The following is a 20,405-nucleotide window of genomic DNA, read 5'->3' as shown; positions in this document are numbered from 1 at the left end:
TGTGCCGTGAGCTCTCCATAGCAATTTAGTGTGAATGTCTTTGAATTTTTGGTAGAATATTAGCTTTAGTCAATAGTTAAGTAAGGCCCACTCAATATACATGAAATTATTAAAGTTTTTGCTTAATTCATATTGCTGGAAGCTTAGAAAACTAGGAGATTGAAAGCTTGAATTACGAATATAAATTTGTTTTTAAGCTTGATTCATAGAAGAAGCATGTTGGCAAGGTAGTGGGTTTAGTAGAGAATGAGGTTTTATTAAGGTTATTCAAGTAACCATTTGAGTTTTTTGCATGCTTGAGAGAAGTGATGACAACTTTGCGAAATTATATATGTTTTAAATAATTTGGGACTCTTGGATTATAGTTCTAGGGTCAGATCTCGATTTAGCCCAAAAAGCTTTCCAAGGATGAAATGATTTAAATTATAGAAATAAATTAGATGTAAGACGAATAAAAATGTGTCAAATGGGGCTATGATGAAATTTTTGGAATTCGATTATACCTGAAAAATAAAATCGAAACAACTATAAAAATAAATGTAGTAGAAAATGAAAACATAAAATGAATTGGATTCCACCAAGAATTAATTATAACGATTTTATCATGTCATCATACATGAAATAAAATAAAAGAATTTATACCTTGAAAAAGGTTCGTTGTCATTCTCGTTTAATTCTTTCTCCGCTTTCGTACAAAACCAAGCTTTGTTGTGTATCCAAGCCTCTATTGGTAATTCATTCTAGGTTTTAGAAAATCTTTAAGGTCGAGATCTGCTAGTTATTTAATCACTCGGATTCACATCCTTTTCTGTCTCAATCTCAATACCGAAAAGAAAATTAGAAGCAAAAATTTAAAGAATATTTTTTGTTCTATTTTTATTTTTGTTTGTACAAAAAAAAAATAGCAACTACTAGAAATTTGTGGCTAAGTTAGAATATATAGACTAGGGTTTTAATTAACTTTTGATTAATTACACTTTAACCCTTAGACTTTGTTGAAATGTTCAATTTAATCCTTTTTCTTGTTTTAATTTTCGAATTGCATTAGCATGTGTGACCCATTATATGCTTCCAATTATGTTGGCATCAAATATAATTTATTTCAATCAAGAAATAATTGTATTTGTTTATTATTAGCGAGATCTAGCAGCTCATCATGACTCCAAATTATTGGAAGAGTCAATGTATACTTTTAACAAACCCTTTCAGTTTTCAATATGCATCTATAATTCGATCTTTCCATTATACATCTTGAATATGTTAAAAGTTATTGCGTGGTATCTACCTTTACTTATCCATATTAGTCTCGCAACTCCTTGTATTAACCCTGACTAATTGCCTTGACCAAGGACTTACGGTTAATACAAGTCAACAACATATAGGTGTTGTGTTTAATGCTCTAAGTGTAGTATATTCGTCTATGTACACTTGTATTTCTAAAGCAAATTGGTTTAAAAAAATCCAAAAATTACACTTATACCCTTCTATTTTGTTTTCAATGGTTTTTGCACACAAATCAAAATGAAAGCAACCTTTGGCTCACTAGTTATCTAATGTTTAACTAATACTAAGTGGTATACGTGGTCAATTCATAATACAAAAGATGACTTATATTAGTAGATGAACCTAAACATGTCCTTCATCAAGTAAAAAATGAGTAAACTGATTGAAAGACTAATATGTTGTTTATGAAGTCTAATTAGGGAGATGTTTTGTCTTGAGTATTTGAGCAGATGACTCCTAGAAGATAGAGACATATATGTGATTGATTGGACTGACATTAAATCAGACAAGACTCAATTAGAATAGATCCAAAATTTGCTTATGGATTTATTCACTTGTAACGTTCATAGTGTAACATACCTAAATCCTAAGTGGATGACGGGCTATGTATGTGTGACTCGTATACTTTGATGTAAGTAAAAGCTTGAGTTCAAATAGATAAGGAACGAAAGCTGGTGCATTGGGTATACGACTTCTACAGTATATAGCATCATTCACAATAGTGGAATTCATAGCCTAAGACATGAGTAAATGATATCCTCTCATTGGCATTACATGGTTGATGAAAAGTAAATGTAGCTACGGGTCATTTGTCTTTCTGAGGAATGACTTGATTACTATTTGATAGTAATTGACTTTTCATGAAGAAAGATGTAATGGTTAACATGAGCTAAAATAGAATCATATTAGGAGAACATGTATTATCCCAAAGAGATTAAGGATATCCTATGAGGGTAACACACTTATGACAAGGTCATTGGACAAAAACTGATCAAGTTGCTTTCGTAATGGTATGTCGTTGGGGAGAGTTCAATCACGATACTATAGTGGAATGATTTCAAAATTAGATGAGTTTATAATTAATAGGCGAAAAGCTGGAACTTAATTATAAATCATTTGGGCCTTAATTATATATGTTCAATCAATCCCTCCACTAGCTCATTAAAACAAGAAATGAGTTGCATAAAGAATCAAATGAACAGAAATGAATGGAAATGATAAAGTTAGAGAAACGAGTCATATTTGGAAATGAATATGTTTTCTCACTATGTATGGAAATGACTTGAGAATTAATATAAGTTTTTCAAAATATTATTTATTTATATAATTTACGTTAGAAAATAGAATTAAATTAATTAGTTATTATGAACTTGTTGAATATGGAAATTAAATATATTTCTCATAGATTCTTTTATGGTAAAGTTGTCATGACTTTTCGAGTTGTGTTGAAAATATTATTTAATTAAAAATTAATTTATCGATTAAGTTAATAGAATGAATAATATTTATTTTGGAAAATAGAAAATCATATATTTTGTTGGATTAAATTATAAAGTGTTGAGATAAAAGTCTAAGAAACATATATAATTGGAGCTAATATAGGTGAGGCCCAAAACCACTCATAATACATATGAGGGGCGACAAACCTATTATATTTAACTACGGTGTGTTGTCCCCTTCTTCTAGTTAAACTAGAAGACTAGTTTTGTGACAGCCCAAAATTGACCCTAGTCGGGAAGTGGTTTCGGGACCACTAAACCGAGTCACCAAATGTTTGAACGTAATATTTATTGTCTAGAATATGTATTTACTGAATGTGTAAAAATTTCAAGCTTGGTTTAGTCGATTGCATGTGAATTCAGTTAGTAGGACTTGTATGTCACTTTTGAAAATGATAGGCTAATCTATAAGGACCTAATAGTACATGTAGTCAAAGGAGGACTTGCATGTCAAAATCCCCCAAGTGCTAGTGGCCGACCATGACAAGGAAGCATGGGCAAGACATGTCATGAAACATGTTGGGTGAGTGTTTTATGTTGAAATAAATAAAATAAGGTGCATGAGTAATAAAAAAAAGTGTGTGTGTGAAGGCTTTCCCTCCCTCCCCATTGCCGTGCAAGTGAGAAAGAAAACAAAAAAAAAAAAGAAGCTTTGTTCATCTTTTTTTCCATCCTTTTAATGAAAATCTCAAGGAGAAGAAAGGGTCCTTGCTCATGGTTGGTTTGGAATAGGTTAGCCATCCTTGTAGCTAGATTAAGGTATGTTTAATATGGTGCCATGAGATTCATGCATGTTCTTAGTTGCTAGTTTTAGTTCTAATTAGTCCATGATTCAAAACCTTGCTATGTCATGGGGATGATAGTATGAAATGAAAATTTAAGATAAGTAAGGTTAAATTTGATTTGGTAAAATCGCCATATGGGTGTATATGTTTGTAAAATATATTTTCTTTGTTAACTCCTTACAATCGGTTGTAGGAGTAATATTGGCTTATAAGGTTGAGTTGATTCATGATGTTGTATGTTAGGATTAAAATACTTGAGACTAGATTAGCTTAATGGTGACCATGCATTCGGCCTTGAAGCATTAAACAAATGTTGGTTGAGATTTTGATATTTTGAACAAAGATAGTTGTGAAATGGGGTGAAAACCATTAAGTTATACACATAAAAATCCAGCAAGAAGATTAAACTACTAAATGTATTCATTTTAGATCAAGACATCAAAGAGGAGAACCAAGCAAAGGCAAAGCAAAGATAATCGAGTAGTAGATTGGGAATCATTTCATCCGATATAAGGTAAGTCATTAAGCACTTATTTGTACTAATTTAAAGGGTCGAATGTCCAAGTAATGATGCTGAATGGAATTGTAGAATATATATATAAACATGTATGTATGTGGTGATAAAAATATTGAATTGAAAGAAAAGAGGTGAGATGTATTGAATGATCGGTTTCGGCACTAAGTGTGCGGTGTAAACATTTATAATCACAAATTGGCACTAAGTGTGCGGGTTCAAATTATACAGCACTAAGTGTGCAAGTTTGATTATATAGCACTAAGTGTGCGAGTTCGACTATTAAGCACTAAGTGTGCGGGCTTACGCACATCCTCTAATAAACGTACATGTTCTATGTGCGCGCCTTCTTGAGTCAATCATGGACAGCAGATGCGAGTAAACACCTTGAGCTCATGAGGAATGGACATTTTATTTATATTTGGAATTTTGGTTTGGTAAGTCTTGATCTATGTGGTGATTATGCTCGAAAATAAATGCATGCAATGTCATATGGCGTAATGTATGAAATATCAAGTAGGGCTTGGTATGTGACCAAACCGAAATGCCTAAAGAATTATAGTACCGTTTGGGGTGTGGATGGAGGATTTTAATCCGCATTAATTATTTTCTTTTATGGTATATTATTACTGAACGGCAATATAATGCTTATGGCTTATTGAGTTATATACTCACCCGGTGTTTGCTTGTCGCCATTTTAGGTTTCTCGGACTCGTCCTTTTGCGTGCTCGTGATCGTCATTGGAGTCATCACACCGCTATCAACTTTTGGTATTTTTTTGTGTAGTCGGTTTAGGAGAACATTTTGGCATGTATAGGCTAATATGCTTTGTTGAACTTTGGTATGTAAACTTTTAGCCATGCGAAAATGGCATAAATGCTCGGTTGGATTTAGTTCTCCAATGTTAAGTCACAAGTCTTGGTAATTCGATTTCCATGCCTTATGCCATGGTTGATTATTTTGGTGTTAAAATGCATGTTATGGCAATAGTGTAGTAGGGAGATGTTGGATAATGATTAGCCTCTGGTATGGCTAGTCATGATCATGATTTGTGACATGTATGATGAATCACTAGTTAGATCAAAGGAAATCATGAAATAGGCATAGTTGCTTTAGTGACAGGTGCTGGCAGCAGCAGTAATGTGAGATTGAAAAATCACTAAAAATAGTATGAATGGTATTAAATAGTAAATAAATTATGTAAATGTACCTTGATGAATCTACTTTTATATAGAAGAAACGAAATGGTCATATGAGTTATAAGTTAACAGATATTAAAGTTCTTGTGAAACAGGCCCAGAACGGTTTCTGGATCCCCTGTCCCGACTTTGGAAAATCATTGTAAATTAACCAGAGATAATTAGGAGTCATTCCATATATATGTAGATTCCTCTCTGAGTCTAGTTTCTATAGAAACAAACGGAATCAGTATTGAAGCCCTGTACAGGGAGATATCCAATTCGTAATGCACAAAGGTCAGTGTAGTCGATCCCTGCAATAGGGGAGACTTTAACTAATAAACTGTACTAATTGGCTTGACCAAAAATTCTAGAAAAAAATATGTAGATGGAATTATGAGTCTAGTTTTAAGGAAAAATTGCGAAACTGATTTTCGAGTTGTAAAACTCAAGTTATGAATTTTGGAGCGACTAGTACACAGATTGGCAGCTTGTCTGGAAACTCTCAATAAGTGGGTTGAAGTTTGTTAACACCTCGTGTTCGACTCCGGCGATGGTCTCGGGTTCGGGGTGTTACATTTTTATTGGTATCAGAGCTATGGTTTAGTCGGTTCTAGGACTACCATAGCGCGTATGAGTCTAGCTATACATGCCTTAATGTTAATGTTTAAATGTGTGATGACTTCTGACGGTTAAAATTTTTGTTTTGATTAGTAAATGGATCCCGGTGTAGAGAGAACCTTGGCGGATGACGTTGAAAGTGTAGCGGCTGCTCCTACACAAGGGACGCCGCTGTTGAACCTCAGTCATCTGCGAATAATCAAGGTGAGGAGGCAAAACAAGCCTTCTTTACCATGATGAATGAGTGGGTAGCGAATACGCCCGAACCAATCCGGCTGTCCAACAATTCCGAATTTAAATAATCCACCCCAAGGGCTCAGTAATGCCATCGATTCGATCCTATGAGGCCGAGTAAACCACCAGAGACTTGATTAGAAAGCGGGGCTGAGGAGTTTAAGGCCATAGTTACTGATGATGCCGAAAGAGCCGAAGTTCGCTTGATAACACCATTCGGTGTTTGATGAACTCATGCACACCGATGAATGTCTAAAGTGTGCTATATCCTTGTTGCGAGACTCACTTACTATTGGTGGAGGACTTTGATCTCCGTAGTCCCAAACGAAGCGAAGTTACTTGGGATTTCTTTCAAATGAATTTCGAAAGAAGTATATTAGTCAACGGTTCATCGATCAAAAGCGTAAGGAATTCTTGGAACTCAAGCAAGGCCGTATGACAGTACCTGAATACGAACATGAGTTCATAAGACTTAGTCGGTATGCTTGGGAGTGTGTGGCCGATGAGGTTGCTATGTGCAAAGATTTGAAGAAGGATTGAATGAAGATTTAAAACTACTAGTGGGTATTTTGGAGATAAAGGAGTTCGTGACGCTGGTCGAACGAGCCTGCAAGGCGGAAGAACTTGGAAAGGAGAAGAAGAAGGCTGAATTTGAAGCTAAAGACTATCGTAAGAGATCGATGGGTAAAGCTCCGTTCTCGATCAGAAAGAAGTTCGGGAGGACACTAATAAATCGAGGACGATCATGGGAATTTCCATTAGAGCACGACCATCGACGGACTCCGAGCTACTTGGTGGCTAGTGTGGGCAATAATCGTCAAGAGAGACCTGAATGCCCCAATGTGGAAGACGACACCTAGGTGAATGTTGGGGTAAGTCCATTAACCTGCCTCACATTCGGATGTGGTTCAAGGACCACTTCATTAGAGATTGCACGAGCTAGATGAGAAGAATAAGATGCAAGGTGCAAGATCGAGTGGGGCGACGACTAGAGGTAGACCCCGAGGATTTCAGGAGGTAGGGGTGGTAATCGAGAGGAGCCACCGATACGGCTGTTCAATCCGAGACCGTGCTCTTTCTAGAGCATATGCCATCCGCAAGCACGAGAGGAGGCATCCTCCCCGACGTTATCACCGGTACTTTTACTCTCTTTGATACTAGTGTGATTGCATTGATTGACCCCTACTACTCATTCATATGTATGTGAAACTTTAGCATCCAAGAAGACTCTACCGTTGAGTCTCTCGAGTTCGTAATTCGAGTGTCAAACCCTTTGGGTCAATACGCACTCGTTGATAAAGTGTGCAAGAGATGCCCCTAATAATTCGAGAATCTGCTTTCCTACCGATCGATGCTTCTACCATTTGATGAATTCGATGTTATTCTTGGTATGGATTGGTGACCAGTACATGATGCAAAGGTGGATCGCAAAGGAAAACCATTGATTTGAGGAGTGCAAATAATGAGGTAGTCCGAGTCGAGTCTCTCGATTTAAAAGGAGTGCCAATGATAATATCTTCTATGACCGCCGGAGATATGTGAAAAGGGTGTGAAACATACCTTGCGTATGTGTTTGAAAGTAAAGAGACGGAAAAGAAACTCGAATCGGTACCGTGGTTTGTGAGTATTCAGATGTTTTTCCGGAGGAGTTACGGGATTGCCACCGGTTCGAGAAGTGGAATTCGCATCGGTTGTACCGTACTACGCCGATCTCAATAGCTCCGTGTCGTATGGCATTAACGGAGTTAAAGGAATTGAAGGTCCAATTGCAAGAATTGACGGATAGAGGTTTCGCTCGACCGAGTTTTTCTCCATGGGCGCACCAAGATTGTTTGTGAAAAGAAGGACGGAAGCATGAGGTTGTGCATCGACTATCATCAACTCAATAAAGTGACGATAAAGAATAAATATCCGCTGCCACAAATTGACGATTTGTTTGATCAATTAAAGGAGCCTCGGTGTTTTCAAAGATAGATTTGAGGTCGGGTACTATCGCTTGAGGGTCCGAGAATCGGATATACCCAAAACCGCTTTTAGAATGAGGTATGGTCACTACAATTCTTGGTGATGCCGCTTGGGCTCACTAATGCCCTCGCGGTGTTTATGGATTTAATGAATAGAATTTTCAGCCATACTTGGATCGGTTCGTAGTTGTATTTATCGATGACATTTTGGTCTATTCGAGAGATGAAACCGAACATGCTGAACACCGAGGCTAGTGTTGCAAATCTTACGAGATAAGCGCTTATACGCAAAGTTCAAGAATGTGAATTTTGGTTGAAAGAGGTTAGCTTTTTGGGGCACGTGGTGTCCGTGATCGGTGTCGTGGTGGACCCAACAAAATTTCGCCATAGTCGATTGGAAACCACCAAGGAATGTTACCGGTTAGGAGCTTTTTGGGGCTTGCGGTTATTACCGACGATTTGTAAAGGTTTCTCGACGATAGCCACGCCAATGACGGCTTACTCCAAAAGGATGTTAAGTTCGAATGGACGGAGAAATGTCGAAAAGTTTCGATCAATGAAAGCTTATTTGATGAAGCCCCAATTCTAGTGCAACCGAATCGGGCAAAGAGTTTGTCATTTATAGTGACGCATCCCTACTTGGGTTGGGTTGCGTATTGATGCAAGAAGGGCGAGTTGTGGCCTATCGTCGAGACAATTAAAGCCACATGAGAAAAATTATCCGACCCATGATCTCGAATTGGTCGCCATCGATTCGCTTTAAAGATATGGCGACATTACTTATTTGGTGAGAAGTGCCATGTGTATTCGGATCACAAAAGTCTCAAATATTTGATGACTCAAAGAGACTTAAATCTGCGACAAAGACGCGGCTCGAAATGTTAAAGGATTATGAGTTGGTCATTGACTATCACCCGGAAAGGCTAATGTGGTTGCGGATGCCTTAAGTCGTAAATCACTATTTGCGCTATGAAGCGATGAATGTACACTTGTCCGTTTCTACCCGACAATGTGTTAGTAGCTGAATTGAAAGCCAAACCATTATTGACACGTCAAATTCGTGAAGCTCGTAAAGTCGACGATGAGTTGGTTGCAAACGGGATGAGTGTGTTCCAACAAGGAATCGAATTTCAGATTGACGACCATGATTGCTTGACGCTCAAGGGTCGATTATGTATTCCAAGGAATTCGAACTTGTTTCGATGATTTTGAACGAGGCTCACGAGAGTCGAATGTCAATCCACCCGGAGTACGAAAATGTACAACGACCGAGACACCGCTTTTGGTGGCATGATATGAAACGAGACATTTCCAACTTTGTTTCAAGTGCTTAGTATGTCAACAAGTAAAGGCGGAACATCAAGTGCCCACGGGTTTGCTTCACCAATCATGATACCGAATGGAAATGGGAACGAGTCACGATGGATTTTGTATCCGCTTGCCGATGTCGGCAAGCAAGAAAGATGCAATTTGGGTCGTCGTTGATAGATTGACTAAGTCGGCTCACTTTATCCCCGTGACGCACGGATTTTTCATTGGATAAGTTAGCTGAATTGTATGTTTCTCGATTGTGAGATTACACGGTACCGATTTCTAATGTGTCGGACGAGATCCGAGATTCACCTCACTATTTTGGAAGAAATTGCAAGAAGCTTTGGGTACCAAGTCGCATTTTAGCACCGCTTTCATCCCCAAACCGATGGTCAATCCGAGCGGATAATTCAGATACTTGAGGATATGTTGAGATGTTGCATCCTCGAGTTTAATGGTTCATGGGAACGGTATTTACCCTTGATTGAATTCGCTTACAACAATAGTTTTCAGTCAAGCATTAAGATGGCGCCTTACGAGGCTTTGTATGGTCGTAAATGCCGTACACCATTGTTTTGGACTGAGCTCGGTGAAAGCAAAATTTTCGGGGTGGATTTGATTAGAGATGCTGAGCAAAAAGTTTGAGTAATTCGTGAAAGTTTGAAGGCTGCTTCAAATCGTCAGAAGTCGTACGCGGATTTAAAACGAAGAGATATTGAGTATCAGGTGGGAGACAAAGTGTTTCTTAAGGTATCACCCTGGAAAAAGATACTCAGATTTGGCCGTAAGGGCAAATTGAGTCCGAGATTCATTGGGCCATATGAGATCTCCGAACGAGTCGGCCCGATGAGCGTATAGGTTGCTTTTACCCCGAACTCGAAAGGATCCACAACGCTTTCCATGTTTCGATGCTTGACGTTACCGATCCGATCCTTCGCATGTAATAAACCCTCCGAGATTGAAATTCAAGCCGATATGAGTTATGAAGAAGAACCGATTCAGTATCCTAGCTCGTGAAGTGAAGGAGTTGCTTGAAACAAAAGGGTTCCGTTAGTAAAAGTGTTATGGCTCAAACACGGGATGGAAGAAGCTACTTGGGAACCCGAGAATTCTATGAAAGAGCGTTACCCAATCCTGTTTACAGTAAGATTTTCGGGACGAAAATTCCTTAAGTGGGGAGAGTTGTGACAGCCAAAATTGACCCTAGTCGGAAGTGGTTTGGGACCACTAAACCGAGTCACCAAATGTTTGAACGTAATATTTATTGTCTAGAATATGTATTTACGAATGTGTAAAATTTCAAGCTTCGGTTTAGTCGATTGCATGTGAATTCAGTTAGTAGGACTTGTATGTCACTTTTGAAAAATGATAGGCTAATCTATAAGGACCTAATAGTACATGTAGTCAAAGGAGGACTTGCATGTCAAAATCCCCCAAGTGCTAGTGGCGGCCATGACAAGGAAGCATGGGCAAGACATGTCATGAAACATGTTGGGTGAGTGTTTTATGTTGAAATAAATAAAATAAGGTGCATGAGTAATAAAAAAAAAAGTGTGTGTGTGAAGGCTTTCCCCTCCCCTCCCCATTGCCATGCAAGTGAGAAAGAAAAAAAAAAAAAAAAAAGCTTTGTTCATATTTTTTTCCATCCTTTTGGCCGAAAATCTCAAGGGAGAAGAAAGGGGTCCTTGCTCATGGTTGGTTTGGAATAGGTTGGCCATCCTTGTAGCTAGATTAAGGTATGTTTAATATGGTGCCATGAGATTCATGCATGTTCTTAGTTGCTAGTTTTAGTTCTAATTAGTCCATGATTCAAAACCTTGCTATGTCATGGGGATGATAGTATGAAATGAAAATTTGAGATAAGTAAGGTTAAATTTGATTTGGTAAAATCGGCCATATGGGTGTATATGTTTGTAAAATATATTTTCTTTGTTAACTCCTTACAATCGGTTGTAGGAGTAATATTGGCTTATAAGGTTGAGTTGATTCATGATGTTGTATGTTAGGATTAAAATACTTGAGACTAGATTAGCTTAATGGTGACCATGCATTCGGCCTTGAAGCATTAAACAAATGTTGGTTGAGATTTTGATATTTTGAACAAAGATAGTTGTGAAATGGGGTGAAAACCATTAAGTTATACACATAAAAATCCAGCAAGAAGATTAAACTACTAAATGTATTCATTTTAGATCAAGACATCAAAGAGGAGAACCAAGCAAAGGCAAAGCAAAGATAATCGAGTAGTAGATTGGGAATCATTTCATCCGATACAAGGTAAGTCATTAAGCACTTATTTGTACTAATTTACAGTGGTCGTAATGTCCAAGTAATGATGCTGAATGGAATGGTAGAATATATATATAAACATGTATGTATGTGGTGATAAAATATTGAATTGAAAGAAAAGAGGTGAGATGTATTGAATGATCGGTTTGGCACTAAGTGTGGGTGTAAACATTTATAATCACAAATTGGCACTAAGTGTGCGGGTTCAAATTATACAGCACTAAGTGTGCAAGTTTGATTATATAGCACTAAGTGTGCGAGTTCGACTATTAAGCACTAAGTGTGCGGGCTTATTGCACATCCTCTAATAAACGTACATGTTCTATGTGCGCGCCCTTACGAGTCAATCATGGACAGCGATGCGAGTAAACACCTTGAGCTCATGAGGAATGGACATTTTATTTATATTTGGAATTTTGGTTTGGTAAGTCTTGATCTATGTGGTGATTATGCTCGAAAATAAATGCATGCAATGTCATATGGCGTAATGTATGAAATATCAAGTAGGGCTTGGTATGTGACCAAACCAAAATGCCTAAAGAATTATAGTACTGTTTGGGGTGTGGATGGAGGATTTTAATCCCGCATTAATTATTTTCTTTTATGGTATATTATTACTGAACGACAATATAATGCTTATGGCTTTCTGAGTTATATACTCACCCGGTGTTTGCTTGTCGCCATTTTAGGTTTCTCGGACTCGTCCTTTTTGCGTGCTCGTGATCGTCATTGGAGTCATCACACCGGCTATCAACTTTTGGTATTTTTTTTGTGTAGTCGGTTTAGGAGAACATTTTGGCATGTATAGGCTAATATGCTTTGTTGAACTTTGGTATGTAAACTTTTAGCCATGCGAAAATGGCATAAATGCTCGGTTGGATTTAGTTCTCCAATGTTAAGTCACAAGTCTTGGTAATTCGATTTCCATGCCTTATGCCATGGTTGATTATTTTGGTGTTAAAATGCATGTTATGGCAATAGTGTAGTAGGGAGATGTTGGATAATGATTAGCCTCTGGTATGGCTAGTCATGATCATGATTTGTGACATGTATGATGAATCACTAGTTAGATCAAAGGGAAATCATGAAATAGGCATAGTTGCTTTAGTGACAGGTGCTGGCAGCAGCAGTAACGTGAGATTGAAAAATCACTAAAAATAGTAGGAATGGTATTAAATAGTAAATAAATTATGTAAATGTACCTTGATGAATCTACTTTTATTTAGAAGAAACGAAATGGTCATATGAGTTATAAGTTAACAGATATTAAAGTTCTTGTGAAACAGGGCCAGAATGGTTTCTGGATCCCCTGTCCCGACTTTGGAAAATCATTGTAAATTAACCAGAGATAATTAGGAGTCATGCCATATATGTGTAGATTCCTCTCTGAGTCTAGTTTCTATAGAAACAATGGCATCAGTATTGAAGCCCTGTACAGGGAGATATCCAATTCGTAATGCACAAAGGTCAGTGTAGTCGATCCCTGCAACAGGGGAGACTTTAACTAATAAACTGTACTAATTGGCGCGACCAAAAATTCTAGAAAAAAATATGTAGATGGAATTATGAGTCTAGTTTCAGGGAAAAATTGCAAAACTGATTTTCGAGTTGTAAAACTCAAGTTATGAATTTTGGAGCGACTAGTACACAGATTGGCAGCTTGTCTGGAAACTCTCAATAAGTGGGTTGAAGTCTGTTAACACCTCGTGTTCGACTCCGGCGATGGTCTCGGGTTCGGGGTGTTACAAGTTTTTCTATTAAATACGTATTATTTGTGTTTTACTAATTCAACTAGGATTCTTCTATCTCGCCCTATAAATAGATTGCAATGGTAGAGGTTCAATACACAACTTTGAGATTTTGTTATTCTGCTCGAAAATAGTGAGAATTTATTTTCTAAGTATAAATTCTATTTTTCGGGAATAACAATTTTACAAGTTTCTATTGAGAGAGAATTACTGTAATAGCCTGGTTTTAGCTAAATCGAAACAGTGGTTTCAGAATAAAAAATTCGAGGTCATAAAATTATTTTAATATTTTTTTTGGTTTTTACAGTATGTGATTTTATATGTTTGAAAGTTTCGTGTGATAATTTTATTGTTTAAGTAGTTAATTTGACTAAAGGACTTAATCGTGTAAAATGTAAAAGTTGAATTCTATAAGTTAAAAGTGTCTATTTGCTATGAGGCATTAAATTGAAGGTCCTTATGTCGATATTAGACCATTAAAAGGGTGAGTGGACAAAGATGACCATCCATTATGGAATGTGTTTAATAATGTTTATAACCAAGGGTTTTTTAGTAAAATAGTTAATAATGGTTAATAAATAAAAACAAATTGAAGTTTGTCCATCTTATTATTATCTTGGCTGAATATTAAAAAGGAAAAGAAAGCATTGAAGCTTTCTAGGGTTCAGCACTTGTGAGCTTCAATTGGCAAGTGTTTTGAGCTCAATTTTTGATGATTTTTACGTTTTTGAGATCATTGCTTCGAATACTAGCTAGCTCATGCTTGAATTTTTGAATTGGTTGTGGATTTTGTGATTTGTCATTGTTGATAACTTGAGATTTTTGTGGCTTGATGATGAAAAATAAACCTTTATTGATAGATTATTATGTTTAATTAAGTGATTTTTGACAAAAATGTCAATTAGGGATTAATTTGTGAAAATGTGAAAATGTTGGTTAAATGTGTGAATAAATGATAAATATGGGCTGCTAGGGGTACTTTGGTAATTTGGATAAGCATGGATTAAATTGAATTGTGTGGATTTGATGTATTTGTGAAAATAGACTAAATTGAATAATGTGGAACTTTAGGGGCTAAAGTGTAAAAATGCCCAAATTATGTGTTTTTGATAAAATTGTTTGATTTGGTGATTAAATAGATAAATTTTGAATACATATAGATCCTGAAAGAAAGAAAACAGCTCTAGACTGGGGGAAATCGAAAGTTGATGAATAGTCAATCCAGTTCCTCTATTTCGATTACGAGGTAAGTTCATATGCAAATAAATGTATTTGAATTGATTTATTCATGTTTATATATGATATTGAAATGTAATGAATGGCTATGGAAGATGAATATGTAAATTTGAGAAAGTATCGGCAGTGTTATGATGTTTGAAAGTCTCATACGAACCATAAGAATAGAATAGGATACATATGTCATGACATAGGATTCCGAGATGTGATATCGTTTAAGACCTGTCTGGGACATCACATCGATTTGAGGTTTACGCGTAAGACCATGTTTAGGACATTGGCATCGTATATAATTTCGTGTAAGACCTTGTCTGGGACAATGACATCGATATTTGATAACATGTAAGACCATATCTGGGATATGGAAATGTACCAGCTATACGAGTTATTCGAGTATCCTTATCGATTCCAAAAGGTTCAATGGCCATTATCGAGAAAGAAATTAATATGTGAATGAGTATCCGATTCAGGTACGTATGAAATGTACATGTTATTCAAGAATGAAAGGTGAGTATGTTACAAATGATGACATGTGAATTATAAGAGAATAAAATGTGATTATATGCAAGTGAACTATGAACAAGTGAACTAGATATGATTTATGAATTGAAATTGTGATTTGTATGATCTTTCTATGGATGATTTGGTTTAAGTTTATCTTGTGTGTTATGATTATTTGTATATGGCTTACTTAGCTCTTAAAGCTTACTTTATGTGTTCTTTCCATTTTTATAGATCATCGAAGCTAGCTCGGACTCTGGGATCATCGGGAAAAGTCATCGTACTATCGATCATCTCGCTGGTATTTTTGGAAGCTTTGTATATATGTTATATGGCATGTATAGGCTTGTGTCATTTTGATATGTTTTGAGTTGTGATTTTAGCTATGTGATTTGGCTTGTAAATGTTGGTGTAAATTTGACTATTTAAGTTGGCTTAAGATATGTGTTTGATAAGTTAATTATATGATGTGTATAATGCCTTATATGTTGCCTTATTTGGTATGATTATGTGTTGGTTATTTTGATTAGTTGTTAATTGATGTACTTATGCTTAGAAGTTGGCATATTGTAGCTTGATTTTGAGATGACCATATGGTATATTAAGTGACTTGAAATGGATGATAGGTTGATGAATTAATGTATTTGGAAATGAGATAAAGTGTGATGATTATGGTACATTGTTTTGGTATGTTTTGATTATAGAATTGAGTGGTTGAATGGTTATGAATAGATGGCATCATATGAGTATGATTTGCCATGTTTTTGGTTGCTTAAAGATGTACTAAAACAATATAATTTGGGTTACTTTGTGTATTTGAGAGTAGGGTGGCAAATTGGCTTTTCAAATGGCTTATTTTTGTCTACCCGAGCAGAGACACGGGCGTGTGTCTTAGTCGTGTGCGACATACGGTCATGTTACACGGTCGTGTGTCCCTTGGGGTACCCTTCAAATTAAAGTCAGTATACCCTACAGTTTTGACACGACCTAGACACACGGGTGTGTCTATTGGCTGTGTGTGGCACACGGGCTGGCACATGGGCATGTGGTCGGCCGTGTGACTCAAGTCAGTAACCCCCTTAATTTTTCCACGGCCATAGAAAACGGGTGTGTCCTCAGCCGTGTGGTGCAAGTCAGTATATATACCTTATTTTCACATGGTCTGTGACACAAGTGTGTCTGCTAGCCGTGTAAGGCACACAACCTGTTCACACGGACATGTGACCCTTATATCTTTGAAAATTTTATGTTTTCCCAAAAAGTTGTGAATGTTATCGGTTTGGTCCCGAACCACTACTAAGCATGTTTTAAGGTCTTGTAGGACCTTACAAGGGACAATGTGATTGATATGAGTAGATTTTGATTATGAATGTATGAATGAATGTGAATTGTGTGTAATTTTCGATAATGCCTCGTAATCCTATTCTGGCGACAGATACAGGTTAGGGGTGTTACAATTACTTTCCTACTGAAAGTAAGAAATTGCTTCTTGTTCTGTTTTTGATTCATGATTGTTCAAGCAATATTTTAAGCAGTTCATGGTACTAGAATAGCAGAGAAAATTTTTATTTTGAAAGGTTCCTTATGCTTCAGTAGATTGTTATTTTGAAAGGTTCCTTATGCTTCAGCAGTAAGGAAGTCTCATGTATGCTATGTTGTAAGGAAGTATCTTTGGTGAGTCTATATCAGAAAAATCCCAAACCAAGACACTAGCAAGCAGTTAAGCATCTAATCAAGTATTTACGAAGAATGAGGGATTATATGCTTGTATATTCCGGAGGAGATCTCACTCCTATCGGATATACTAATTTTGACTTCTAAATGTGTCGGGATTCAAGGAAATAGACATCAGATTGTGTTTTGTCCTATATGGTGGGTCCATAGTATTAATGATTATCAAGCAAGGTAACATTGCTAACTTCACCATTAAATGTCGAATATGAGGTATGGAAAAGTTGTGGTGCCATAATAGTGCAAATATAGCTAAACCCTAAAAAAATCACATAAGGACAAAACACTTTATAGAAAGTACCATAAGGAAAACGTTAGTGTTTGATGAAATCATAATTGTAGTCGAAGATCGCATCTGAGGACAATCCATGGGATTGGTTTTACCAAGACTCTGCTAGCTAGAGAGTTCTTTGGGAAACATATGGAGGGCATAGATATCTGAAGCATAACTCATCTACTTCATTAAAGTAAGTGGGAGACTATTGGATTTGGTGCCCTAAGTGTAGTATTTTCGTCTATGTACACTTGTAATTTTTCTCAAACAGATTGGTTAATAAAAGATTCATCAATTACATTAATATACTTCGTATTACTTTCCTCATGTGGTTTTTGCATGGAAATATGTAACACCCCTAACCCGTATCCGTTGTCGGAATAGGGTTACAGAGCATTACCTGAATAAATAGATCAAATACAAACATTTCATATTATTTAATATTCATGTTAGATATTATTTATAAAGTTCCTTATATGAGCCCTCGATGCCCAAAACATACATTAGAAACAAGTTGGGACTAAACCGGGTACTCAGAGAATTTTTCACGAAATTTGAAAATTTTTCCTAGGTGCAGGGTACACATGCCTGTGTGGGCAAGCCGTGTGGCTCACATGGCCAAGAGACATGCCCATGTCTTAGACCGTGTGGGCATTCGAATTGGGGCACACAGTGGCGACTCAGCCCATGTCTATACCTGTGTAACTCTCTGACTTGGGTCACACGGCCAAGCCACACACCAGTGTGCTAGGCCGTGTGAAAATATCTGAGCATTTTGTTTTGCAGTTTTAAAAAAGCAGGGGACACACGGCCAAAACACACGCTTATGTGCTAGGCCATCTATCACACATGGCTGAGACACAAGCCCATGCCTCAGCCCGTGTGGACAAAATAAGGTCATTTCAGAGCCTTATTTCTTACCTAAACTTGTCTTCCACCTACATTAACACTTAAACACATTCCCAATCCAATATAAAACATTTGAATCAAGCCATAGCCAAGTCTTATGCATATCATATCATCTTATATAATCAAGTATCCATGCTCAACAATTTGATCACTTACATATATATATTCATATCTATACCAACTATACCAACTCAAGCCATGTTATAATTTGCCTATTAGTTAACCTTCAATCAATTATACCAAAGCACATATCAACCATGATAAGGCCATATACATATATATATATATATATATATCAAAATGTATCAAACATAAGCCATTCAAATGGCTAATCACAACAAAACATATACATGCTATCAATGGCCAAATTAACCTATACATGCCATTATACCAAAGTTGATTTAATAAATATATCGAAAAAAGGTGATTGATAGTGTGATGTAGCTCCGACCAACTTCCAACTTTAACGAGCTTCCAGATTACTATAAAACAGAGGAAATAAAACAAAGTAAGCATTTAATTATTAGTAAGTTCATATAACATGAAATTTAACTAACCATTATTTCACACATAAGGTAAGCATACAAGTATTTATCCAAAGAAATTTGACAATTTGCCTAAACACATATAATCTCAAGAAACATGTTAGTCGTGTACTTCATGTTAATATCAGGAAACAAGGATTAGCTCATCATGTAACAATTTTCATATATATATATATATATGCTTTCCACATCAAATATTCATAAAACATGTACATTTCCAAAATAATTCATCTCAAGTTTAGATTATCCATGTCAGAACTTTGCCCGTTGAACTTACTTGAAATATCGATGGATACACAGGTAGTACACTCGAAGTGTACAAAATTGTAATCTGTCAATTCATATTCAGGAATGCTCATACAAGCATATAAACGGGAAGCTCTCTCTCGAGCCATATAATGAGAAGCTTATATGAGCCATGTAACGGGAAGCTTATTCTGGCTGTATAACGGGAAGCTCATAAGAGCTATAATTAGGAAGCTCATGCGAGCCAATAACGGGTAGTTCCGAAGAGCCATTAATCGGGAAGCTCTAGAAAGCCATTAATCAAGAAGCTCATAAAGAGCCTTTAATCGGGAAGCTCACGAAGAGCCATATAATGGGACACTCATAAGAGCTGTGGTGTGTCTACAACACATGCAGAGTCACAACCAATTGGGATGCTCCAAAGAGCTATTAACGAGAAGCTCGCAAGAACCATATATTGGGAAGCTCGAGAGGGCTATTAACGGGACGCTTTTTCAAACTGTGGTGTGTCAGCAACATATGCAGGACCACAACCAATTGAGGAAACTTGTATCCATTGAAATTTCATCTATTCAAATGGAGCATAACATTTATCGGGCTTTGTCGGATATGTAATCAATTTCATATAAATAGCAATTTCACAATTCACATATACAACATTCAATTCAAACATATAAATATACATAATTTAGTTACGCGAACTTACCTCAACAATGTTCGTGTACACAAAATCTACTAATCTGATAGTTCTTTTCAAATATATTAATCCATGGAAAAACTTTAATACTTTGATAACTTTGCAAATTAATCCCCGAGATAGCTAAATTAAGCTATTACGATCTCGGAAACATAAAAATTACTAAAAACGAGACAAGATTACTTACCCAATTAAGCCAAGTAAGCTTGCTTGAGTTCTCTTCTCTTAGCTGGGGTTTCCATGTATTTAATTTTGGGAAAGATGATGAAAAAGATGATATTTTGTTATTTAATCATTTATCATCTTTTCTTATTTCCACTTTTCAATTTAGTCCTTTTCTTTATTTAATTTTCCATGGATGAATCATCATACCTGTCTACTAACTCCTCTTAATGGTCTATTTTCCATATAAGGACCTCTAATTTTGAATTCCATAGCTATTTGATACTTATAGCTACTAGAATCCAACTTTTACACTTTATACAGTTTGGTCCTTTTCGTCAAATTAAACATGAAATTCGTAAAATTTTCTTAACAAAATTTACATACGATATTTCCATCATTATGCAGACCAGCAGTAATATTAAAATAATTTTCCTTTCGAACTCGGATTTGTGGTCCAAAACCCCTATTCTAATTTCACTGAAAACAGGCTGTTATAAAATATTAGTTTATTGGTTGTCTAATATTTTAACTAATACTAAGTGATATTACGTGGTCGGGTCATGATATGGAAAGACAACATGTATTTGTTGATGAACCTAAACATGTCCTTAGTCTAATAAAAATTGAGCAAACCGATTGAAAGACTAATATGTTGTCGATCAAGTCCAATTAGG

This window comes from Gossypium arboreum, chromosome 2, assembly GCF_025698485.1.
Source record: "Gossypium arboreum isolate Shixiya-1 chromosome 2, ASM2569848v2, whole genome shotgun sequence".
Taxonomy (NCBI): Eukaryota; Viridiplantae; Streptophyta; class Magnoliopsida; order Malvales; family Malvaceae; genus Gossypium; species Gossypium arboreum.
Note: the sequence above shows the minus strand (reverse complement) of the source record.